The sequence below is a fragment of the Ursus arctos genome, unplaced genomic scaffold, assembly GCF_023065955.2.
Source record: "Ursus arctos isolate Adak ecotype North America unplaced genomic scaffold, UrsArc2.0 scaffold_21, whole genome shotgun sequence".
NCBI lineage: Eukaryota > Metazoa > Chordata > Mammalia > Carnivora > Ursidae > Ursus > Ursus arctos.
The window spans coordinates 11,349,864-11,372,546 of record NW_026622886.1 but is presented as its reverse complement, the minus strand read 5'-3'; the positions used below and the strand labels follow the sequence as shown (position 1 = coordinate 11,372,546).

Sequence of the window (22,683 nt, the reverse complement as noted above, 5' to 3'; positions counted from 1 at the left end):
CTCAAATAAATAAATAAATAAAATCTTTTTTAAAAAAGGGATAGCTTCTACATTTAAGTCAGTGTGGAGCTGATTTTTGCACATGGTGTAAGGATGGATCCTGCTTCACTCCTTTACATGTAAATATCCCGTTGTTCCAGCACCATTTGTGGAAAAGACTACCATCTCTCCACTGCACTGTTTTGGCACAGGAACAACAAACAGAAAATCAATTACCCATAAACATGAGGATTTACTCCTGGACTCTCAATCCTGTTCCATTAATCTGTACGTCTTTCTTTATGGCAGTATCTCACTGACTTCATAATACATTTTTTAATGTATTTTGTGAAGGTATCAATTCACAATGGATTGAAAAAGAGAAACCCCACTGCGTGTTGTTTTCCAGCCCCAACAAGCAATTCTCCAACATGAGCTGAGTGTCCTACAATTCAGCAGAATTCTGACACCATCTGCCCGAAGATCACGTCGGATCCCACAGGGGAAGGGCTCAGTCCCACAAGACCGTCTCTAGTGCCTTCCGGTTGCCAGTCGGAAGTCCGTGTTGTCACTTGTGCTTCTGACCATGGACTGAAGACCGGAGATTTCCATGACCCCCTCCTTGGGTTCAATCAATTTGCTAGAGCAGCTCACAGAACTCAGAGAAACATTTCCTTCCATTTACCGGTTTATTACATAGGATACTGTAAAGGAAACAGATGGAACAGGCAGAGCGAAGCGAAGCCTAGGACAAGCTATGTGGGAAGAGGCACAAAACTTCGGTGACCTCTCTAAGGGGCGCCATTCTCCCAGACCCTCCACATGGTCACCAGTTTGAAAGCTCCCAAACCCAGACCTTTTGGGGGTTTTACGAGGCTTCACAACATAGGCACGATTGATTGAATTTTGGCCATTGGTGATTGAACTCAATCTCCAGCCCCTCTCTCCTCTCTGAAGGTGGGTGGGGGTGGGTGGTGCCCGCACTGAGAGTTCCAACTCTCTAAGCACCTGGTTGGTTCCCCTGGCAACCAGCCCCCATCCTTAGGGGCTTCCCAAAAGTCACTCGATGACATAAACTCAGATGTGTTTGAAAGGGGTCTGTTACAAACGTCAAGACACTTTTCTCCTCTTATTAAACAATTCTAAGGGTTCTAGGAAGACCAAATATCTATTACTTAAAATAAATCAAAAGATCACAAAACCCAATTGGATCTTCACCACAAACAGCTTGAGACACCCTGGCCAGGTGGATACTCCCCGCCCCCTCCCAGCGGCTCCCGACCTGCATGTGAATGAGGGAGTGCGCGCAGCAGCCGTGCTCATTCTATCCCAGTCTTCTCAGTATTGTAATTGCTTTGTGTGCTGTCTTCTCCTCACCATGAATTCTCGGAAGGCGAGGGCACCTTTTGTTATTCCTAGCACAGGGACCGATGTAGACACTCCATAAATGTTAGTTAAATAAATATATAAATGAATAAAGGAATAACATGATTTTTTTTTCCACGGGCAAACTCGGAAAATGAGCCTTCAAATTTGGATTTGAGGATTGTGAATAGAGCACAGTTTACACACACTGAGATGCCCTGGTAGAGGGTTTCTTAAGCGTCTGCAGAAATGTGATGTTACCAAAAAAGGGAGGGAAGGGGGCATCCTGTGCTCAAATGAGATAGGAAATTCTGAGTTCAAAACTAAATGAAAAAAAAGTTTCTTTTAATTGCAGGGCTTTTTAGAGCCTGTATTATATGACGTGCACTACGATTCTCATGGCAGGTTGATTTGCTTGCGGTGTTACCCCTTTCTGGAAAACATTTCTCTAAGACTACTGTTCTGTGGGCCACACTTCAGAAAATGCTTATCTTATCTCTAGATTTGAATTTAAAAGAAAATGAAACCATCCTTTGCATTCAGCAAAGTTCAACCAACATTTATGAATGTCTACCCTGTGTCCCAGGACACAGGTGGTGCACTGCACAATCCCAGGGGGCAACATTCACTTAGACTCTAATGGACGGCATTTCCCCGTGGTTGTGCAATATGGTGGCTCACCCCATTTCCTCCACCTGTCATATCTTGTTTTCCATTTTAACTCATCCCTCCCCACACCACGCCACCACCACTACGCTCAGAAGACCCTCGCCTGGCACATTCTGGACTCTTCCACATCACAAGAACCGTAGGCAACTTAATTTGTGTACCAGCTCTCTTTCACTTGGCATGATGCAAATAGCAACATAAATGTTTACAAGATAAAATGCAGTATAGCTTTGTCCTTTCTTGTTTTTCTTCTCAGTGATATCAGGCTGTTTCTGGCGCTGAGTCTTTTTTGCCTTGGGCCATTTAAAAATTTCCTAAACTAGGGGCGCCTGGGTGGCACAGCGGTTAAGCGTCTGCCTTCAGCTCAGGGCGTGATCCCGGCGTTACGGGATCGAGCCCCACATCAGGCTCCTCCGCTATGAGCCTGCTTCTTCCTCTCCCACTCCCCCTGCTTGTGTTCCCTCTCTCGCTGGCTGTCTCTATCTCTGTCGAATAAATAAATAAAATCTTTTAAAAAAAATTTCCTAAACTAGATAGGATTGAACAGGCCAACTGTTGAATTCCAGAGACCTCTTGAGGTTCTAGGGGCAGTTCAGGGACCAGTAGAGGCAACTCAACAGGGAGCACTTTATTTATTCACTAACAAAGGAGAGAACCAATGCTGGAAGGCCTTAGCCTTTGAAGTTGTCAATACACTTGCATGTGAGACCACAAAACCAAAATCCTTCAGGCTTTCTATCAATAAAGATTTTTAAACATGTTTTGGAGGAAAAATTGATCTGGAAGTTCAAAGTTCTTCTGCCCTTTTGATCTTTAAATCAGTCTATGTTTACCTTTTTGTTCTTTGGTACGTTACAGAATTCTCATTAAATCGTGCTTAGAATTCACTCTCATCCTGTTTTCAGCTTTACCTTTCAGGAGGGTTCATGGCTAGTAGCTCTCCCCAGCAGGCGAGGGCCCAGGGAAAAGTACACTCTGTCCCTCCCTCCCAGCTCATAACACTGATGGAAGATTAACCGATACTAAAATTAGTGCACAGGACTGCCTCAAGTGGGAGATAAGACACAAGGTGACTGAGGGGCAGGAGGGAGCCCAGGGTCCCCTAACCTGCCCCCTGCAGTGGTGGAGGAAGCCATGGGCAGACCGCGGCAGGCCTTTTCCTTTTTCTATTGCCCACCGGTGCTATTGCCATACCCGGTTGGCCACCACACAGAAGCTAGAGCCAGGAATCCCATTGGATAGAATCTTTCAAAGTCCTCAGGCACAGACTAAACTAGCAGTTTTGGGGGAGGGGGGGCACCTGGGTGACTCAGTAGGTTGAGCATCCGATTTTGGCTCAGGTGGTGATCTCAGAGTCCTGGGATTGAGCCCCGCATCAGGCTCCCTGTTCAGCAGGAGTCAGCTTCTCCCTCTGCCCCTTCCCACCCCCACCCCCTGCTTATGCTCTCTCTCTCTCTCTCTCTCAAATAAATAAATAAAATCTTTGGGGAAAAAAAATAAACTATCAGTGGGGACTGGGAAGACTGTTTGAAGTGAGATGTGCTCTGACCCTCTCATGGCTTTTCTCTGGGCCAGATGCTAGGAATTCTGACCAAAGAATGGCCAGGCAGCCTGGGGGTGGGGGTGGGGACCGGGAAAGTCAAAACGCATTCTCTAGGGGCAAACCAATAGTAGCCAGTCAAAGTAGAATCAGCCATCAGAACGGACTGGGGTCCACTCAAGAAGGTGAGTTGTGGATATATTAAAGGCCTGTTGAAAGAATCGGGAAGGATACTGAAAGTTGACAAGACCTAGAGATAGGCAGGCAAGAGGCTCGGGCTTAAGCACGCCTGATTAGTCATCAGTTTCTGCCCTAGGTCTCAGGCTGTCTTACACACTGTGCAGGAAAGGCTCCGGGCATAGGGCCTGTGTGGTATTTGGGCCTACGAAAATATTTGGGACCTTGCAAAACAAATAGTGCTCTAATATACAAAGAAAAAAAATCTTGAAAAGTTAATAAATGTTAAATAAATGTGTACGAAGTATCACATTTGTCAACTTCAGTAATTGTTCAATCCAGTGTTCATAAAAATGTTCTTCTATTGGAAAATAATTCGTAGAGCATGGACTGTGGGGGCGCCTGGGTGGCACAGCGGTTAAGCGTCTGCCTTCGGCTCAGGGCGTGATCCCGGTGTTATGGGATTGAGCCCCACATCAGGCTCCTCCGCTGGGAGCTTGCTTCTTCCTCTCCCACTCCCCCTGCGTGTGTTCCCTCTCTCGCTGGCTGTCTCTATCTCTGTCGAATAAATAAAAATAAAATCTTTAAAAAAAAAAAAGAGCATGGACTGTGAAACCAAATTGCCTGTGTTCAAATCCCAACTCCTCCATTTGCTGTGTGACGTCTGGCAAGTTGTTCAATCTCTCTTAGCTTCAGTTTCCTCCTCCTCTGTAATCCTATGGAAAAAATAGGAAAACTATACCACCAGCCTCGAAGACTGTTGACAAAATTTAAATGAGCAAAACACTGAGCTCGGCACATTCTAAGTACTGGATGTATCCTAAGTCCTGTTATTACCATGATTCTCCCACTTGGAAAGCATTCCAAAATAGGAACGGGTTTCTAACAAATCAGAGCCAAATTAAATGAGTGACTCAACTTAAGTCATTTCAAAAGCAAAAGTCTAAGAACTCTCTCCACAGGATTTCTTAAAACATTTTTATCACTGAAATTTCCGAGCAAATACAAATGTAAAGAAAATAGTATATAATGAACCTCAGTACCTTTCACTCCGCTCCAACAGTTACCAACTCACAGCTACTCCTGTTTCATCTATACCTGGACTCCTTCCCCTCAATCCAGGATTATTTGGGGGGAAAAAAAATGCCAGACATCCTATCAGTTCATTTGTAAATATTTCAACATTTCTGAATGTTTTAAAAACATAACCACAAAACCCAAAACAACATAAAAAATTAATACCATCAATTATCCAGCCAGTGTTAAAATTTTTGTGCTTGTTCATAGAATTGATTTTTTTATTACTTTTTAAGAAGATTTTATTTATTTATTTGAGAGAGAGAGTGAGCACAAGCTGGGAGAGGGGCAGAGGGAGAGGAAGGAGCAGACCTCCCCACCCCTCCCCCGGCCCCACTGAGCAGGGAGCCCTGACACAGGGGCTGGGGTGGGGGTGGGGGGCTCGATCCCAGGATCCTGAGATCACAGCCCGAGCTGAGGGCAGACGCTTAACCGACTGAGCCACCCAGGTGCCCTAGAATTGATTTTTTTAATAGTTTGTTTGAATCAGGATCCCAATAAAGTCAGGTCATGACAAATGAACATCTCAAATACTTTTAATCTATAGGTTTTTGTCTTCATCTCTCTTCTTTTTACCTACAATTTTTCTTGTTGAATAAACCAGGTTCCTTGTCTGATGGAGTTTACTATAGTCCGGATTTTGCTATTCGGCACCTTACAGCATCATTTAACGTGTCCTTCTAAGACCATACCTACTGGTAGGTCTCGGACTGGTACTGGTAGCAATCTAATTACTTGATTGCATTCAGATGAAGGGTTTTTGGAAAACCCCTTCAGAGTTATCTCAGGGCCACACCCTGTCTGATTGTCATTCTTTTTGAGATATTTGCAACCATTGGTGATCGTTGCCTAGATCCATTCATTCATTAAAAGTTGGAAAATGGTGATATTTTAATTTTATCATTCCTTTAATAGTTGGGATACTATAAAAAGAAATACCCCCTCATCAATTTTTTGGTTTTCCTGAAGCAGAGTTTGTATAGGAAAGGCAAGAGCAATATTTGATTCTTTCCTTTTACTTACTAGTTCTCAAAATCATGATTTGGTTCTCTAGTACCCCCTGATGGTGCCCCCAAAGTGCTGGATGTTATCACGGTCTTCGTTCTTCATAATGTGGTTATGCCGGCAATTTAAAATTTTCACTTGCAGTACTAGATATTGCTTTTCTATCGTTTAATTTTTTTCACAATTATAGAAAATACGACATGGTTCCTTGAATCTACAAAACAAGGTATATTCAAAGAAGCGTTGCTTTTATTTCTGTTCTAATTTGTTTCTTCCCTTTTTCTATAGAAAACTGTTCCTTTTGATGGTATGTAGTTCCATTGTCCTTTTCTGTTCCAATTAAGTAAATATACATTTATCATCGTATCTCCCTCTTTTTGTATAAACATTGGCATAATCTACTCAGTTGTCTCCATGTTGATCAAATGCCATTTACAGCAAAACCCAAACAGTATGCTTAATGTGTGATGTGGTTGGGTGCTATTCTAATTCTGCCATAACAGGTAGGCAGGCCTACAGCAGCTCAGGAAACGTCAAGCCAGCTGATTTTATCTTCCCACCCAGACAAAATCTACCTCTGAGCGGGGCCAGTTTGAGGTCGATAGAGCGATTGCAATCAGCTGGCCCAACGTGGGCAGCGTCCCGGGATGGCGAGGAAGTGCTGTTCTTGCCGGAAGCAGTTCCTGTGAGGATCGCGCTGCAGAGCTGAGTCTTCACCATCGGACCTTTGCAAGGGGGTTAGGCTTGGAGGACCCTTCCACTCTCAGGAGGTAAGGTGAAGGCTCACCTTAGGTGACCCACATTGGCTGTTTGGCTCTATCAATAACAGCACGTTAGAATGAATACTTCCTGGTAGTTTTGTTTTGTTTCGGTTTTTGTTTACAGACTCAAAACAACTCCATACAGAGTGATTAAGGATTTTTTTAATGTGTGTTTATTTTTTAATTTTTATTTTATTTTTTTTATTGTTAGTCACCATACAGTACATCCCCAGTTTTTGATGTAAAGTTCCATGATTCATTACTTGCGCATAACACCCAGTGCACCGTGTATTACGTGCCCTCCTTAATACCCATCACCTGCCTATCTCATTCAGAGCCAGAGGTCGGCGTTCAAGGCAGAGAGCAGGGGGCGGGGCGGTGGGCGGGAATGGGGGCGGGGCCTGGCCGTGTGGGAGGAGGGGCCGTGCGTTCCGAGGGAGTGTTCCGAGGGAGACTCCGCAGGAGACCGCCACGCAGATCGCACCTTGCCTCCATCTCAGCCGGCGCATCCCAACCTCTTCCTGCAGGATGGTTTGTCCGGCTAAGCCAACTCACTCCCTACCTCCCTCGGGGGCCCCCAGAACCCGGCACGCCAGAAGGCAGACAAGGAGGCTAAGTCAACGGAATGGAGCAGCAAGGAAGGGCAGAGGAAAGGGCAGGAGGAGACTCCAGTGGCTAGAATAGTCTGGGATACTCCTCTTCTGCACATCGTCTCAGGCTGCATCTTAGCCACCAGGCCTTGCTGAAAGATCCTGTCTTTTACAAAACATCTGCCCTGTCTTGTTCTTAAGTCTGATTTATTTGCTCACACTGCCTTTGGTCTTCATTTAAATGTATATTTCCCCTGCATTAAACGTGGCCCCATTTTTAATAGGAAGAGGAAGAACACAGTAATTTGATCTTTTGGGAAGGCTCTGCCAGTGGGTCTCTCCTCCTGTCTTTGATGCAGAACAAGGGTACAAGGTAAATGATCATGGATAAAAGCACATTGATTACGGCATATCCCTCTATAGAATTCTAGTGGCCATGAAAAAGATGAAGGAAGATCTATATGTAATGATGCGGAAGGATGTACATAGTATAGTAATGGTTACAAAATAAAGCAAGTTGGAAAATGGTATGTATGTTGGTAAATGTACCGGAAAAGTTCATAGTAAACTATTATCAGAAGTTCCTTCTGGGAAGTGGGATTGGTGGGTAACTGTACCGGTGGCAATGCTTTCTGCTGAAAGTAAAGAAAACCCCCACTTGGTGGCTCACACGATAAGGAAATTTATTATCTTGTAAAACAAGAAGTCCATGGGGAGAGGGATTCTGGGGTTGATTAGCTCAGCAGCTCAGGAGCTCACTGGGGACCCCGGTTCTTCTCATCTTTCGGCTTTGCCATTCTCAGTGATTAGGCTTTGTTCTCAGGCAGCTCCCCTCCTCAGGGACAGGTGCAGTAGTTCCAGGAGAAATATTCAAACTTCCCATCCTTAGCAGAGATGGTCAAAGTCACCTGCCAGAGGAGCCCCAGGTCTCCCAGAAACAAGCCTAATTATCCCTGCCACACTCCCTCATGGCTGGAAGGAGCCCCTGGGAAGCTTGGCTCAGCTGCTCAGACCCTGCGGCAGCCTTCATTCACTTCTGCTCCCTGCAGCTGCAGATCTGAGAGGACATTCTCATGACATCCACAAGCATCCGCTCTTTTTAAAAACAGATGCCGCAGCCAACATCCCCCGTGTGTCACATATGTCACATGTCCTTGTCCCAACCAACAAGACCACAATGATTGATTTAAACATAAATCAATCCGAACCACACTTCAGACTCCGCTAGTACCCACCTCCCTGGAATCATTTGGCTATTGTGGGGAGGATAAGAAACTGCAAAAAATCCAGACTCTGTTAGGAAGAAGGAAGTGGGGAATGAATATCAGGTAGGTAACCAACAGGACCTGCCACGAGGAGAGAGGGAGACCTTTTTAATCTGTATATTTCTGTATAGTTTGGATTTTTATGAGCTTACATTACTTGTATAATAATAGTTATTTTAGTTAGGGCAGTTAGAGAAGGAGGCTTGGCATCAGAGAGAAAAATATTTGTTCCCATCTCTATGATTTATAATCTGTAATCTTGAGCAAGTAATTTAACATCTTCAAGTCTTTATTATTAAAAAGTTGAAAGTAATTCGCAAGTTGGAAAAAAGATGGAAAACATTAAAGAGATATGGGTTTCTCTTACATCCTGGGAGGCAGATTATTTCCTATCTGTAAAGATTTAGAAACATATGTGTTCGATTACGCTACTTGAGGTTTGTTACTGTTTTGATATTTCAAAGAACTGGAAAAATGCAGTCCTTCTCTAGGCAAATTAAAGAAAGTCGCAATGATTTCTTTTTACCAAGTTGAGTACAATGTTCTTCTGTTTTCTCTTAACTAGTTTGTGGTTTGGAATGATAAAATAATATATTTCCCAAAAAGTTATGAGGTTTAGTTATGAGGTTGGGTGTCTATTTTTTTAGATCGATTGATTGATTAAAGTTCAATTTAATTAACATATAGTGTATTATTAGTTCCCGAGGTAGAATTTAGTGATTTATTAGTTGCATATAACAGCCAGTGCTCATTACATCAAATGTCCTCAATGCCCATCACCCATTTACCCCATCCCCCCACCCACTTCCCCTCCAGCAACCCTCAGTTTGTTTCCTATGATGAAGAGTCTCTTATGGTTTGTCTCCCTTTCTGTTTTCATCTTACATTTCCTTCCCTTTGCCTATGTTCATCTGTTTTGATTCTTAAATTCCTCATATGAGTAAAATCCTATGGTATTTGTCTTTCTCTACTGACTTATTTCCCTTAGCATAATACCCTGTAGTTCCATCCACAGCATTGCAAATGGCAAGATTTCATTGTTTCTGATGGCTGAGTAGTATTCCATTGTACATATATACCACCTCTTCTTTATCCATTCATCTGTTGATGGACATCTGGGCTCTTTCCAGATTTTGGCTATTGTTGATAATGCTGCTATGAACATTGGGGTGGTTGCATGGCTGTTTTGAAAATGATCAGTTTAGTTCTATTTATTCATAAACTTACATCTAATCTTGGTTCTTAATCATTTAAGACTGAATCGAAGCCCACTCTCTTAATATCACTTTGAGATGCCTGCTAAGAAAACTGGAAAGTGGGAGAACCATCATTAAGCAGTAGATTAAGGTTTGGGCATTTTCTGAGAGCTACTGGAAGTTGCAGAGATGAAGTGGTCTTTAGAGTCTAGGAAGTAATGTAAGAATTAAGATCTACCCCCAGCTTGTGGTGAGATCTTAGGAGTCACTTACCTTTGCTGCTTTTAAGTTTCCTTGTTTACAAAACAATAATAATTCAGTTGTTTGAAGATTACACCCTATGAGTTATCTGTCACTGCTTAAAAAATCTACCCTAAAATGTAGTGGCTTAAGACAGCGATCCTTTAATTTGCTCAGAGTTTCTTTGGGTTAGGAATTTGGAGTGAGTTCAGCTAGACAAATTTTCTGAGCTAGGTAGTTTTTCTGCTGGGTTCATCGGAGGTCATTCAGGTAGGTTGGCTGAGAGCTGATTGACCTAGGAGACCATGCTGGGATCCTCATCTCTGCTCCTTAATTTCCAGGAAATGAGCTTAGGCTTCCTCACATGCCATTCTCTCTCGGAGGGGAGAGGAGAGCAAACCGAGTGGTTAAGCACTGCGACGCGCCTCCTAATGTCCCATTGGTCAAAGCAAGTCACACGGCCACACCAAACATCAGTGGGGGGGGGGGGGTGTCAACACAAGAGGTTGGCTACAAGAAAACCTCATTGAGTGGGAGCCACTGTTGTAGCTGTCTACTACTGGGACATCACATAAATCAATCGGCGGAAGCATATTGTAAATTTTGAAATACCAAGTGAGTTATAGTCATAAATCCTTGAGGGCAAAACAAGTGTTGTTATTCAGGGTGCATTTACAACTGCAAGATACTTGGGGAAAAGAGTGCTTTGTGAACTCTAAACAAAGTTCATCAATATATCGACTTTTTTTTTTTTGTTATTTCAAAAATGCCCTCCCCAGATGAAGGAGCTGTGACCCCTCATCCTGGGAAGTTCTCTGCTCCCTAACTCTTCATTTCTTCTCCTTGCACCCAGAATCAATTGCCTTCATACACTCAACACAGTTTGTAAATTTTAATTATACACACATTTGCGTGTTGTCCTTCTCCCCCAGGACGGTATGTAGAAAGCTCCATGACGACAGGACCGATGTCTGTTTCACTCCCCAGCTTATACCCAGCCTCCAGCACGGGAGCTGGCACATGATCAGAGCCTAATAAATATTTGTTGAGAAGTGAATGAAATGAAAAGCTGCACTTACCCAACAAGTACCTCCTGATGTTGTTTCCTGGCGACAGGCGTCTTCTTGTTCTGAGAACACAACGAACTTTGTCTCTTACGGATGATTCACTCTATCAATAATTTGCCAGGGGAGGGCAGTAGCTCCTTGCTTCAAACTCTTGTCTGCTCATACCTCTTCTGTAATCAATCCTTCCCTGAACTGTGGCAGAACCAAATCCGGTGGGTTCTATCTGAGCTCTGCCTCTGGAATCCCACCCTTCCTTCCAGCCTGCCTCAGGGGTCTTTGTCCCTTCTTGCCGGGAGTCCCACCCTGGATTTCTAACTGGGCTCCTTGCCAACAGTCTTGCCCAATCCTGCCCCACCTCCCCCTCTGCTGCCAGAGACATCATTGCCAAAATATTTGAAAAACGAATTCTAGGGTTAAAGACCTCCGCTGCTCTCCCAAACCTAGAGATAAGATCAAGTTCAAACACTTTGGCATGCTCAAGGAGTCTTCCCTGGGTCCCCTCTCCCAAATCCTCTCCCAATGCCTCCCTTCCTCCATGCAGCTTCTGCCCAGTCACAGGGAAGGTTCCAGTACTGAATGAACTTACCTCCCTTGCTGCAATGCCATCATTTTAAAAGATTTTATTTATTTATTTGAGAGAGAAAGAGAGAGTGAGAGAGAGAGAGAGCATGAGAGTGGGGTGAGGGGCAGAGGGAGAAGCAAACTCCCTGCTGAGCAAGGAGCCCAAATGTGGGACTTGATCCTGGGACTTCAGGATCATGACCTGAGTCAAAGGCAGATGCTTAACTGACTGAACCGCCCAGGTGCCCTATGACAGGGTAATTTGAAGCCACACATCTCCTTTACCTGGCCTGTCTTCACCGCGCCCCCTGCAGCCAGCAATCTCCCTCCTGACTCAAAATCTCCTTCTCCGGGAGCCTGTTCAGTCTCCGTTGTTCCTATCTCTATTAAAATCTTAATGTGTCTGAAGTCCGCAGTCACAGCTCCTGCTCCGGCTGTTTCAGCAAGGGAGGAGCATTGTTGGAAGAGATGAAGGAAACAAGGAGGAAGGGAAAAAATTGGAAGAAAAAAAATTTGTGTCCCGCGGTTGGCACCCCATCCCTGACTTCCTTCCTTCTGCTCCTCTGTTCCACTAAGTTACTCTGAAAGGTCTTTTGTGGAAATTATCTATTGTGTTTTTCTGCCTGACATTCCTTTTCTCTCTAGAAATGGCACTTTTTTGGGGGCTTTCTTTTTTTCTTTCTTATTATGTTCAATTAGCCAATATATAGTACATCATTAGTTTTTGATGTAGTGTTCAGTGATTGATTAGTTGAGTATTACACCCAGTGCTCATCACAAAATGGGAATGGCATTCTTCCATTCTTTTCAATGGGAAAATCTGCTCTGTGTAGTTTGGCTTTGATCATAGCCACCTCTCAAGGAACTCCACGCCCTTGGACATAATGAATGGAAAAGTTGGGCACATGACCCAAACCATACCATTCAAAATTCTCCTTGAGATGTTCCTGCCGAAGAAATTTGGGGAGATGCTCTCCTTCTTCTGAGGATGCTAAGCTGGTAGGATGTAAGTCTGAGCTCCCAGTGATCATTATGATCTCCAGTAGAGAAGGCCTGTTTAAGAGAAAGGGAGTCCTGATGATATCATTTGAGCTCCTGGATCAAACTGTGCCTGAAGCCAACTGGCCATTTAATCTAGTTAGTTTGAAGTTTCTTCCAGTTGTACCTGAAGGAGTCCCCAACTACTATACTCTTAAAACAAAACAAAACAAAAGCTTCGTTATTATCTCAGGTTTACTCAGAGGAGGTGAGGATTAGGCATGAAAAATACGGCCCTGGCCTCACAGCATGGGGTAGGAAATACAACTGAGGCAGAATCTTTGGGTGAGGAAACTGCATCTCCCCAGCCCTTCTTGAGTCAGTCTCTCACAGAGCAGCTTCGTTCTTGTCTGGATGTGTGGCAAGGAAGTTGCCAGAAATCAGGCAAACCCATTTCCAAATATAAATACCAAAATTCCTTTGCCTAAGATAAGCTCTTTGGTTTAGTGCTCTTTTGCCTTACTAACACCTTAATTATTATTGTTGTTGTTGTTGTTGTTGTTGTTGTTGTTATAAATGCTATGTGAACAGCTGTTTAAAAGGGGCTAGATTAAGAAGCCTGGAGCTCATTTTCCAAGTACTAAAGCCAGGGGCAATTCCACTCCCTGCTCCCAATAATTTCAGTGAACCATTGAGTTCATTCTTATGTATGCCCAGAAAAAAATCTAAAATGAACACTTACTTCCTAGATCTTCCTATCAAAGCCCATCTCAAGCACAAAAGGTGTTTCATGGCTACTGAATAGAAATAAAGTGGATCTTAAGAAAAACCTCACAGATTTTTGGGGAGTCAGTTGGTATTTAAGGAAGATAAAAGGAGAGAAACCCAAGAAATGATGGCACTTTAAGATCTCTTTCTATATAGGACTTCAAAAGACATTTTTTTTTAAGTGAAGGATTCTCTATTTAGAGATTTTTAGGGCAAAGCAAAATTATGGACCATTTTGGGAAAAGGGAAATTGCTAAAAAGGTAGGACTGACAAGAATAAACCAGTAGGAAAAAATCTGTTTTTAAGCCACTATTGGCAGTTCAAAAAAGGCCAGTGAACCCATACAGTGATGTTGAGAAAGGAGCATGGGTGAACTGTCTGTGAGAATAAAATCAGTTGGACACTTTCACTGAGAGTGAACTTTAGGACAAGTTAATAAGTTCAGGACAATTTGTCTAAAAGAATCCATGAGACGCACACCTTAGAAAGGTGTGTCCAGGGGGCGCCTGGGTGGCTCAGTTGGTTAAGCATCAGACTCTTGGTTTTGGCTCAGGTTATGATCTCCAGGTCATGGGATTGACCCCTGCATGCGGCTCTATGCTGAGCATGGAGCCTGCTTGAGATTCTCTCTCTCCCTCTGCCCCTCCCATCCCCAGCCCTCACTCTCTTTCTCTCTCTCTTTTTATTTAAAGATTTTATTAAATAAAATCTTTGACAGAGAGAGACAGCGAGAGAGAGAACACAAGCAAGGAGTGGGAGAGGGAGAAGCAGGCCTCCCGCCAAGCAGGGAGTCTGATGCGGGGCTCGATCCCAGGACCCTGGGACCATGACCTGAGCCGAAGGCAGACGCTTAACGGCTGAGCCACCCAGGGACCCTTTCTCTCTCTTTCTCTTAAAAAAAAAAAAAAAAGAAAAGAAAAGAAAAGAAAAGAAAAGAAAAGAAAAGAAAAGTTATGTTCGGGAGGCCTGGACAAAGACAACCCTTATGTGGCTTGCTCATCGACCTCCCTTTCTTTTTCTCTGTAGCACCTTGAGATCGTTGCTGAGTCCACATATATAGAACATTTATTTCTACTTACATTTACTTACTCATTTGAGAAATGTTATTTCTGTTATGAGCTGGGCACTGAGGAGCAGCGTGTGTGACTGGGGGTGGGGGGGGACAGAAGGAGCTGAACTGTAGAGCTCCTGTCCCCACTCTCCACTCCTCACCACCTCTAACCTGGACTAGTCAACAAATATTTATGACACAGGCATATTTTGTGGCGGGCACCGGGAAACCGTAGAACCAGTCATTCCCCTTTGCTGTCATGGTGGCAGTTAGACAGGGGTTGATCCCTAAAGAAGCCTAATAGAACCCCCAGTGACAATGTTGCAAGAAAAGGCTCAAATACAGCAATAGCTTTAAAGTCAGGTCATGCAGAGGGAGTAGCCAAAGTGTGCGTCACAACAAAGGGTCTGAGGAGGCCACATGTGGGCGCCATCGTCCTCTCTTTGCAGGGCCAAGCAGGTGCCCTTTCTCTTTCAGATCGGGCGGGACCCACCAATACGTGCACTCGATATCCTAGAATCAACGTCCACACTGGATGTGGAGGCTGGGCTTCTTCTTCTTCTTCTTTTTTTTAATATTTTATTTATTTATTTAAGAGAGTGAGAGTGAGTTAAGAGAGAGCACAAGCCGGGGGAGGGGCAGAGGAAGAGGGAGGAGCAGATTCCCCACTGAGCGAGGAGCCCACCCCTGCGGGACTCGATCCTGGGACCCTGGGATCATGACCTGAACTGAAGGCAGACGCTTAACTGACTGAGCCACCCAGGTGCACCACCCTTTTTTCTAATGATAGTATGTTACGCCTGTGGCTACATGCTGTGCTCTCGCTTTATTGTACCTAAAGACTATTTTGGAAAATGTGCTTATCAGTACGTAAGAGCTCGCTCGTTCTCATTATGGGTTAGCTTCCCATTTTATGGATGTGTCATAATGTATTTAACCAGTCCCCTCCGGCTGGATGCTGCACACTGAATGTTTGTGTGTCCCTCCCCCGCCCCAAATTCACATGCAAAATCCTAACGCCCACTGTGATGGTATTAGGAGGTGGGGCCTTTGGGAGGTGATTAGGCTATGAGGGTGGAGCCCCCATGAATGGCATTAGAGTTCTTATGAAACAGACCCCCAGAGCTCCCCTGCCGCCTTCATCAGGTGAGGGCATGAAGGAAGATGGCTCTCTGTGAACCAGAAAGTAGAGCTAAACCAGACACCGAATTTGCTGGCAACTTGATCTGGAACTTCCAGGCCCCAGAAACGCGAAAGATAAATTTACGTTGTTGATGAACTGCCCGGTCTCTGGTATTCTGTCACAGCAGCCCCAACAGGATGGAGACACTGACATTTAGATTGTTTCTAATCTTTTGTTACCAAAAAGCTCATTATCACTTCATACCTGTGGGACCACATCTACAGGACAGGTATTAAGAAGCAGAATTGAGGAGTTAGAGATCAAGCACATTTGTGGTTTTGGGGATAATTTCTATACTGCCTCGGTTGGCCCGGCACCTGCAATGTGTGAGAACTGCCCTTCCTGCTACCCCCCACCAACGTGGTGCACCCCTGCTGTCAGATTCACTCCAAAGGGTGTGTTGCAGGAGCAGAGCTGGTGAGGCTTCCTTTGCATAGGAATAGAAAACAGTGTTAGGGACACACTAGGCAAAAAGCGGTGAAAGTCCTGCTCAGGCGGAGCTGGGGGTGGGTGGTTTCTAAGCTGCAGAGCTCAGTGCTGGTGGTGAGTGCTGGGTGAGCGGGGGAAACAACAAACCATGCCCAGGTAGGGATGGCGACTCATTGCACAGAGACACCTGGAAACAGGGTGGCCTCAGGGACTCTGGCTTAAGAAGGTATTTACATATTGAGTAAGCTTTTTGTGCTGTTTTGGTTGGCTTGGGCTGCCATACCATACAAAATACCCGAGACTGGGCGGCTTACACAGAAACGAATTTTCTTATAGTTCTGGAGGCTGGAGTTCTGAGATCAGGGTGCCAGCAATCAATTTCTGGTGAGGACCCTCTTCCCGGCTTGCAGATAGGCTGCCCTCTCACTGCGGGCTCACATGGCAGAGAAAGACAGACAGACACAGACAGAGAGGTTGGCTGAGTGCTCCTTGGTGTCTTTTCCTAAAAGACACTAATCCCATGAAAGCCCCACCCTCATGACCTCATCTAACCCTAATGACCTCCCCAAAGCCCCATCTCCAAGTACCATCACACTGGGGTTTAGGCTTCAACAGGTGAATTTGGAGGGCCACAATCATTCAGCCCAAAACATGCACAAAGTTGTTTATCTAGCCTGTGTCTAGCAAAACGGACCTGGCTAAGTGCAGTGGGGGACCGCCCTGAAATGGAAGATCGAAAACTCAATTTAAAAAAAAAAAATTGACAGCTTATCAGTGGGTGTGTTGGATTGTCTTTGGCCCACTTAAGCAAGAGAGGACTTGTGAAAAGATGTAGGGGGCTGAGGCCACCCCAAAGCAAAGCGAGGCTGGAGGCCCAGGTGGAAAGCTGGCAGGAATAAAGAAGTTTCCAGAGTCGTGGGCAGCAGGGATCTATCTGCCCAGTGGTCTGGTAACTGGAGCGGCTCACGAGAGCACTGACATGACAGTGAATAAGCTGCGAATAACACTTCCCTCCTTGCTTCACGCGTCTGTGGGATGCCTCCGGTCTGCACCAAAAGACACCAAATTGTTACTAGTGCTTGTCTTTGGGAGGTGCAGTATGGGTATTTTATGTTTCCACTTGTCTGTGTTTTCCACTTTTTTTTTTAAATGCTCCAAATCCCTACTTATTTATCTTAAAATATCTGTATGATCAGTTTAAGTGCACTGCTTCCAGGGAAGAATACAATTTAGGACTGGCACTAGGTAACATTGCGAGGGAAACTTCTGGAAAGCTAGAAGCTTCTTTTTCTTCTTCTTCATGGTCCATATCCTCAGGCAACCAAAACGTTTACCTTTTCCTCCACTGACCTGCGGCTTTCTCTCTATCAAAACCTGCTCTCAAATAAGTGGTATGATGTCAGTTACCAGGAGGAAATTGAACAGGAATAACCTGACAATAACAATAAAACCAGGTAGCGGTTACTGCTAAGGACTGAATTGTGTGCTCTTCTCCCTCCCCGCAATTCATACATTTGAAGCCCCAACCCCCAATGTGACTGGGTGGGGTCCTCATCTGACAGCATTGGTGGCTTTCTAAGAAAAGGAAGTGAGATCTTTCTCTCCCTCTCCTTCCCTTTCCTCCCGGTCTCTCCCTCCCTGTCCTTCTCTCTCCTTCCTCTCTCTCCTCTCTCTGTGTCTCTGTGTCTGTCTCTCTCTCCTTCGACATGCCCAGGGGAAAGGCCATAGGAGCAGAGTGAAAGGCGGTCCTCTGCAAGCCAGGAGAAGGGCTCTCACCAGAATCTAGCTCCGCTGGCATTCTGGTCTCACACTTTCAGCCTCCAGAACTGTGAGACTAAATTTCTGTTGTTTAAGCCGCCCATTTTCTGGTATTCTTTACGGCAACCCAAGCAGACTAATATATTTACTATATTCTAATCTAAGTGTTTTACATGTATTAACTTACTCAGTCTCATAAGCACCCTAGGAAGTAAGCACTGTTATTATGACCCCCATTCTTCAAATGAGGAAAAGTGACACACAGGAATGCTCACCTACAGTCGACCCAGCCCACCCGTGCGCACACACGATTACCATCCGAGTCAAAGCAGGCTCGTGCCGGGCCGTGTCTACCGCGTACCGAGCATTTACACGCATTACCTTATTGGGTACCCCAAACTCTATGACTTGGGTATTACTATCCCCATTTTCCAGTTAAGGAAACTGAGCCTGAGAGAGGTTAAGAAATTGGCCCAGTTGGCATAGCTAAAAAGGTGAGGCTGGTCCCAAACAATGAAACGTCAACCTCAGAGCCACTCTCTTAAACACAAAGTAGATTCCAGAGGGATTTTTTTGCATGTTGTCTTGTCTCTATGGCCCATCATATAGAAATTGATGTGATTCTAAGAAATTCAACTTTAGAACCCAACGCTTAGCTATTACCCAGAAATTCTTAATGTGACAGATTTGATAGCCCTAGTACTCTACAAGTGATGTTTATTAGAAAAATAATGCAACTTGGAATCAGATAATTTCGAATGATGCAGCAGGATGGTGAGTGAGTACCCTAGGAAAAATCACAGACTCTCCCTCAATGTCGCAAAGTTGAACATCTGCTCACGTGTCACCCTCTTGGTCAGGCCTGCTCGAAAAATCTATTTAAAATTGTACCCCTTGATCACTCCCTCATCCCCTCATTACCTCAAACCTCCTTCATCCAGCTCAATTCCTTTTATTTACTCTCTTTTTACCTTCTAACTTACCGTAGGCTTTACCTATTTATTATTTGCACGTCCCCTGCACTGCGGGCCTGGCACGGTGTAGGAGCTCAGTGAACACTTCAGGATTTTTCTCCAAGGACTTATTTGTTGTATCTTAAGTTAAAGCGCCCATCCCAAAAAAAGTTGGGAGGAAATAGAGGCAAAATTATTTATATTCCTTCGGAATTCTTTTTAATAAGTCATGTATTCAAGTGGTTCAAAATTCAAAATTTACACAAGGTTGGGTAGTGAAAAATTGAATCACTACCTTGTTTTCCCTGGCAGTTTATTGTCCCTGGAGACAGTCAATGCTACCAGTTTCTTTCGTAACTACATATATATATGTATATCCTATCTCTTCTTACACAAACACGACACAGATTTACATGCGTACACTGTAAAGTATGTGGCCTTTTTTTTTAAACTCAACAATATAAGGTAATTAAGAAGGAATTAAATACTTTCCAAAACGTGTTCTCCACCAATCTGATTGTGTGTGAGCATGCAGTATGGCACGTGGGGGAATCCCAAGAACCTTGTGTTTCGGTGGTTCGTTCTTTCTATCTCGAGTAAATGGAGTGGTGCATAGCGCTATCTCAGCTCTCCCTCTGAGGTGATACGCCCCAAAGGGGCTGGGGCGAGTTTGCCTACGGGAGTTACTGGTGGCTGTGGCATATAGGGGTGCATACGGAGCATTTCTAAGATTATGGACACTTCCAGATTGGTTTGGAATGCACGTTCATATATGTTGTGTTAGTGTTCTCCAGAGAAATGGAACCAAATAGGTAGGATGTGTGTGTGTGTGTAATACATATATGTACATATATGTACATGTGTCTATATATATATATATAGAGAGAGAGAGAGACATATATACGCAGAGAGAGAGAGAGATTTAAGGATTTCATGAAGACTTGGCTGATGCAATTATTACGAAGGCTGGCAAGTCCAAAGTCAGCAGCATGGGCCAGCAGGCTCAAGACCCGGGAGAGCTGATAACACAGATGATGTCCAAAAATTTGGCAAAATGAAAAAAAGCTCTGGAGCTGGATGAGGCTGATAGTTGCACAGCAGTGTGAATGTACTTAATGCCACTGCATTGTACATTTTATGTGTATTTTATTATAATTAAAAAGAAAATTAAAAAATCTTTAAGAAGAACCTTTAATTAATTGATCTCACTATTTCTGTGGGTCAGAAATTTAGGAGCAGCTTAGCTAGGTGGTTCTGGCTCAGGGCCTCATAAAGTTGTAGCTGGATGTTGGCTGGGGCCTTCTGAACATCTGAAGGCTCAACTGCGACTGGAGGGTTGCCTTCCAAGATGGCTACTCCCAAGGCTGTTGGCTGGAGGTCTTCGTTCCACACCAGTCGTTGGCAGGGAGCCTTAATTTCTCACCACATGGACCTTTCCTCAGGGCTGCTTGAATGTTCTCATAACATGGCAGCTGGCATCCCCCAGAGCAAGCCAAGTTGAGAGAGAGGAACCACATGTCGCTTATGATCTAGGCACATACTCATCATGGTGACACACACTCATTTATGCAATGTCTTCTTTGTTCGAAGTGAGTCACTGAGTCCAGCTCACACTCAAGACAGGCATATTAGCCTGCACCTTTTGAAGGGGCTACTGTTTAAGAATTTGTAGAAGTATTTTTAAAGCACTCTAACATTTGAACTTACGTAGGAACAAATTCTAATATAAATAACTTAGTTTTTCCAAGCTTCTGTTTGTTCAAAGGACAGTGACCAGAGGGGTGGCGTATGTGACTGGCCTGGTCTGGGTTTCCTTGAACTTCAGGGTATGGATCCCTCCACTAAAAAGAAGGATTCCGTTTTCAGAAGGAAGGGGAAGGGGATGCCAGGCAGTCAGATGTGCCCAGATGCCTGCTGCACACCTCATTTTAGTTTCAGCAGGTGTCAGCATGAACGGACTCCAGCAGCGGCACTGCCCTTTGTCCTTTGTCCCATCTGACTTCGTCTTAGAGGCGTCTCAATCTCAGTCTCAAATGTTTTCATTTGAATTGTTTTCATTTTCCATTTTTAGAAATTGTGCTAAAAAACACATACTAAACTTGGCTATTTTAACCATTTTTTTAAAAAAAGATTTTATTTATTTATTGGAGAGAGGAAGAGTGAGAAAGAGAGCATGTGCAGGGGGAAGGGCAGAGATCTTCAAGCAGACTCTGAGCTGTGTGCAGAGACCCACGCAGGGCTCCATCCCGGGACCCCGAGATCAGGACCTGAGCTGAAGGCAGACGCTTAACCTGCTGAGCCACCCAGGCGCCCCTGTTTTAACCGTTTTTAAGTGTACATTTCAGTGCCATTAAGCATGTTCACATTGTTGCACACCCATCACCAGCATCCATCCACGGAACTCTCCGTCTTCCCAGACTGAAATTCTGTATCCACCGAGCAATACCTCCCCACCTCCTCTTCCCTGCAGCCCCTCGTCACCACCACTCTACTCCATGTCTCTATGAATTTGTCTACTGTAGCTCTTCCTGTGGCTGAAATCATACTGTATTTGTCCTTCTATGACTGGCTTATCTCCCCTGTCCTAATGTCCTCAGTGTTCATCCGTGTTGTACCATGTGTCAGGATTTTCTTCCCTTTTAAGCTAATAATCACCCCTGTATGCATGTGCCACACTGTACTATCCAGCCATCCAGGAGTGAACGTGGCCTGTCTCCACCGCCCGGCTGTTGTGAATCACGCTGCTATGAGCATGGGTGTAGGGTCTCAGCGTTTTATCGGTAATTCACTTGGAGCAATCGAAGACTGTGTTCTAGAGTTTAGATCCAGGGTTCTAAGAGTTGCAGCCATGTCAGGAGAAGAGCACAGTGAGTGGATGTGCAGGCAGAAGATGTTTGTTTGGGTCGCAGCTCGGCCACATATCAGCTACACGCTCTCTGAACTTCAGGGCTTCTGGAAAGCTCAGATGAAATAATAAAAATGAAGTGGCTGGAAAGACAGATAAAGAGGGAAGCAGAAATAACAATTGTGTGGTTGCGTAAGTTCTTTTCCCAGCTCCTGGCTTACTCTGTACCGAAGGATTCCTCAGGACAATATTCTTCGGAAGGCACACAATATCGATTTTATATAGAGGCTAGCCACAGGAGCATCTTTCCGTGGGACACCTGGGTCCAGAAGCTCAGCACTGAAAGCCCACTTTAATGAAATAAAAATCCAATCTGTTCCCCAAATGGTTGGCCTTTGGTAATCCTTAATCCTCAGTATTCTTTCAGGCTAATCTGATTTTCCCCCCAGAAATTGACTAATTTGCAATATCATTGACACTAATTCCTCATTTGCCCCACACAGGAAAACTTCTCAATTCCCACCTTACAGCTGTGCCCTGATTAGAAATGCAAAGATTCTTTCTGGAAGCATCCACAAGAACTGACAGTAGTTGCCCCTAGGCAGGGAGATTCGGGGCTTGGGCCAATGGGGGAGAGAGCCGATTTTTTAGTGTAAACTTTTCCGGATTTTTTTCAGGGGAAAGTTTTATATTGTGTTTTACTTTAAAAATAAAAAACACTATTCTTGAAGCAAGCACAAATACTAACCATTCATCTGGAATGGTTCATTCAACTCTGAGTCATGGGCGGGGGGGTGGTGAAAATGGCAGAGGAAACAGTACTTGAATCAGCAACCAAAGCCAGCCCAAAGAAGATTATAAAGCAGATGAAGTTGCTTTAGAGGCAACAGTGTGTAAGATCTGTCAACAGACAAGGTGGGAATCAGACAGAAGTGGGGGAGCAAATGCTACTTCTGCCACTTCGTAGCAGAGTAACCTGTCTGACACCTTCGCGGTTCAGTTCCCTCTTGCACAAAATGGGGATAATGCCCATCTGTTATTACTAATGTTTTAAGGGTATTTGGTGTTTTTTTCCCAGGGGAACTTTGAAGAACACAGTTCCCAAAGGAAGACAGGAAATTTCACCTGTCTGCTGTGTGCCGCTGATCACACTGAGTGTTCACTTGCATCTTATTTAATCTTCATAGCTATTATGCCAGGTAGATACTATAATCGTTCTCATTTT

At 44.4% G+C, this 22,683-nt stretch overlaps 1 protein-coding gene across 1 annotated transcript in view; it reads left to right on the top strand.

Moving 5' to 3' along the window:
* The first annotated feature begins 6,474 nt into the window (after window positions 1-6,474).
* TXNRD1 (thioredoxin reductase 1) overlaps window positions 6,475-22,683 on the top strand; it is a 211,143-nt gene continuing 194,934 nt past the window's right edge. Inside the window, exon 1 of the mRNA XM_057316288.1 lies at window positions 6,475-6,582. The gene's annotated coding sequence lies outside the window, so the exon portion shown is untranslated. The remainder of the gene's footprint in view (window positions 6,583-22,683) is intronic.